A 4,017-nucleotide genomic window follows, 5' to 3' on the forward strand; every position below is an offset into this window, starting at 1 on the left:
GAAAAAACCCATATAAAACCAAAACCCCCAAATAAAAACAAAAACTAAATTGGAAAACGCCACCTCTGAAACCCTAAAAATTAGTATGTGCCAGTGAGCACAGCCACAGGGTACGTATGTCTTAGTTGCCAGCAAAGTGCCACACTCTATGATCTTGCCCATATATATATATGTACATATATATATATGAATATATACCCATTCTTCCCTACCCCTTCACATCATAAAGGGAGCCCAGCTTTGGAATCTGTGCTAGGAGTTGTGCCTAATGGGACTCAAAGAATCCAAGAGGGTCAGAACAGGATCAATGCTCACAGAAGATGTGGGAAAAGGACACAGATTTCTGATCCATATTCCTTCTGTCATTATATATATATATATACATATATATATATGTATATATATATATGTAATTTACTGAATAAAAAAATCACTAACCTGATGATCACAGATTCAGAGCCAGATTAATCATATATTACAAATTATTCTAACTACTTTAAAGCAAGTTATTGGACAGGTAACAACAATTTTTAAACTATATATCCTTCTGTCTGTCTATCTGTCTGTCTCATAGAAATCTTTTCAAACACCATCTTTCTCACTTGGACTTGGTTCAGTCATTATCCCTGCAAGCCTGAGCACCAGATTTGCCCGGGGGACACTGTTCTGTGCCCCACTCCCACAATCAAGGACACTCTATTGAACTTCTAGTTTAAAAAATTGTTACCCGTCCAATAACTTGCTTTAAAGTAGTTAGAATAATTCGTCATTCATCTTTATGAATCTGGATCCTGCTGGCTCTGAATCTGTAATGATCAGGTTAGTGATTTTTTGCATTCAGTAAATGATTCAAACTTTTTTCACTCCCAATTTTCACTTCACAAATTTCACACTTTAATGAAGGATTCTTTCCACAGTTCTTCAACTTCCCATAACCTAGCAATCAAGTCTGTGCTCAAGGACTTTTGTTTTTGAGTGAAAGTCGCCTCATGAGTAGGACTTGAGACTAATACTTTTTTTCATTAATCTACTTTATTTAGTATCCGTTGAAAGTTATAAAATTGCATTTCTTGCACAAAACTGTGCGTTATAACTCGGGCTCTTCTTAGGCAGACTCAGGTTCCCGTACTTCAAACTCGGGGACCTCAGATCTCCTTTTCACCCTCTCCCCGCGCCCACCCCAAACCAGGATAAGGGCAATGGAGAGAGCTCCGGCAAGATTCATTATTCCGAGTTCAAATCTGGCCTCAGCCACTTATTAGCTGTATAATCCCGGGCAAGTCCTTTAAGTCTGGCGCTCTCTGCTTCCTCATCTGCAAAAAGGACAAGAGAAGGAAATGGCCAACCACCCGCCGGCGTCTTTGCCAAAAAGCCGCCGGTGGGGTCACCAGGACCGATGCAGGACGGAAACAAGTGAACGACAAAGCCAGGCTGGTCTAGACTGACATCCTGTGGACAAAATGAGCACTAGCCTTGGCCGGCCGAGTCTTCGGAGCGTACCTGAAAGGGCTTCATTCCCCGAAGTGGAACTGAATGCAAACCATTTGGTTGTGTTTGTTGAGCACAGTTTAGACAATTTTGCTCCCGTCTATTTATAGAGCACCGCCTGGGCGTGTCCCACCTTCCGAGCACCCACAAGGCCTCGGGGAACCCGTGCTGTAGACACATTTTCCGTTTACACGCATGCTCTCTTCCATGCCAGATTCCTAGAAAGAATTGTTTGCGCTCCCTGGCTCTACTTGCCCGTCCCGCATTCATTCTTTATCCCCTTGCCATCTGGCTGAGAACAACCAAGGAAACGGAAGCGAATTTCTCTTACCGGCTACATCTGACGGCTGCCGCTTGGTCCTCGTGCTCCACGACCTTTCCGGATCTTTCCATCCGGGCCACTTCTCTCCTCCGGGACAGACTTTCCTTCCTCGGCCTTCCCGACACGGCCGTTTCTCTTCTCTTCCCAACTCCCTGGTTCTGATAGGAGCTCCGGGAGCCCAGAAACAGTTTCATTTCTGTCTGTGTATCCTCTCTGCCTACGACTATTCCTGGCAAAGGCGAAGGACTCAATATATTAAATTGAGTTAAATCCAATAGAGTATGGTCCCCGATTTTAACGCGGGGCTCTTAGGTCTCTGGAGAGATCTCAGAGCGGGGAAACATCTTTATTTTTCACTAAGGTCTATTTGAAAATGAGCATTTCCTTCAGTTAGGCTGAGAAAGGCTCCGTGGGCTTCCCCAAATTGCCAGAGGGATGCCGTGACTGGGAAACAGTCCTGCCATCCTGGGGGAAGGGCTGAGCGGAGGGCCTGAGCCTCCCAAAGCCCAGCTGTTATCTTTTTTCTATAATGGAATGTAAACCCCAAGAGGGTAAAGGTTCTTTCTTCTTTTCTTTGTGTTCTCAGCACCTTATGTACTGCTTGGCACATAGTAGAGGCTTAATGGATCATGCTAACCTGGGCTAAATGTACATTGGCACAAGAAAGCTACTTAGATATTTTTCACATGTTCTTTTTTTGCTTCTGCCTTTTAGAACATAAACTTTTTTTGTGGTTTGACTCTTTTTCTTAAAAATAGAATATAACGGAGGGGAGGGGGGAAAATCCGTGTCTGTTAAATTCTGCGTCTTACTGTGGAGAACTTGGCTCCCTCTTTGGATAAGGTTTATCTATAGCCTGAGGAATTTAGTTTGGTTTGGTTTTTCCTGAATTTTTGTTTTCTTTTCTTTTTAAAATAATCTCCTGGCTTTACTATTTGTTCCACTCAACATCTCCTGGAACTCTTTAGAGAGGGGCATATTGTTGCCCAAGAAGACCTCATTTCCTCAAATTCCTATCCAGAATGTGCATATGCCAAATACATGAATGTTACAGAATCAATTGGTGGGAGCCATTTCAAAGAATCAGATCCCCGCAGCTGTCTGTTTGATGGAGACAGCTGGTGTGTCCTAATTGTCGGCCAGTTCCCATATCTAGGTTAGCTGAAAGAAGGCAGGCCAGAGGAGGCAGAGGGCATGATAAAAAAGAAGGAGGTGAGGTTGGAAATAAATGGAGGTGAAGGCTTTGAAGGTAAGCAAAAGTTTTCATTTGGTATAAGAAGAGCAGAAAATCAGACTGGATAATTGAAGGGCAAGAGGAGAGGGTCAGAGCAATGGGAAAGGAAAGAGATCCCTGGGGACGGTGGTCAAAGAGAGAAAAGAAGGACACTCACTGGGTAGCATCTTGCCGGCAGAGATGGAGAGAACCGTCAAATGGCAAATAGAGTTATAATGAATTTGCTTCCAGCATAAAATGATTTTCAAACCGCAGGGAAAATCTTTAGTATTAAAGATTTTAAATTATTCATGCGTCTAAATCATGTCATAAAATACAAATATCAACAACACTGAAAAGACACTCGCCTGGTTTGATCTCAACTTTGCTCTTATTTAGCTGACAAATGTTTGCCAGCGAACTGAGCTGAATGACAAGAGAACATAAACTCCTTGAAGGCAGGGACTGTGATTTGAAGAAATTCTCCAGGGGCTAATTAGAGCCTGTCAGTTGTTAACAAAAGCTTGCTGAAATAAATTGGTTTAAAGTAGCCACTGTTCCAATTCAGTGTCTTCAATGTCTCCCCCCTCAGGGAGCTTTTTATTTTGTTCAGGGTAGAAGGGATGAGAGGGTGGGTAACAACATGTCACAGAACATCAAATACAAAATAGATTCAGACATTTTTGTGGGCAGTTTGTCCATAATGGAATGGGGATTCCAGAGAGTGCAATAGCATTGCAGATGTACTAAAGGCAAAAAAAAAAAACCCTAAGGGGCTGAGAACCCATTCCAGAGTCAAATACATTAGAAAGATACATGTGTATATTTATATTTATTATACACACATAAACATATATAATACATGCACATACATACACGTGTACTCACATATAACACATGTACAATGTTTGTATACACACTCACATATATGTATATGAAATGCCCATTATATATTTAATAGATATCTAATTATCTAGTTATCATTTATCTTTCT

The 4,017-nt window shown here is 41.9% G+C and overlaps 1 long non-coding RNA gene across 1 annotated transcript; it reads right to left on the reverse strand.

The window, feature by feature from the left end:
• Window positions 1-1,013: 1,013 nt before the first annotated feature.
• LOC103103999 (uncharacterized) lies at window positions 1,014-2,303 on the reverse strand. The gene is made up of 2 exons (XR_460569.3): window positions 1,820-2,303; window positions 1,014-1,313 (listed from the first exon to the last, which is right to left on the reverse strand). It is a non-coding gene; the product is annotated as an uncharacterized LOC103103999 (long non-coding RNA).
• Between the last annotated feature and the right edge of the window lie 1,714 nt (window positions 2,304-4,017).

The sequence above is a fragment of the Monodelphis domestica genome, chromosome 1, assembly GCF_027887165.1.
Source record: "Monodelphis domestica isolate mMonDom1 chromosome 1, mMonDom1.pri, whole genome shotgun sequence".
Taxonomy (NCBI): domain Eukaryota; kingdom Metazoa; phylum Chordata; class Mammalia; order Didelphimorphia; family Didelphidae; genus Monodelphis; species Monodelphis domestica.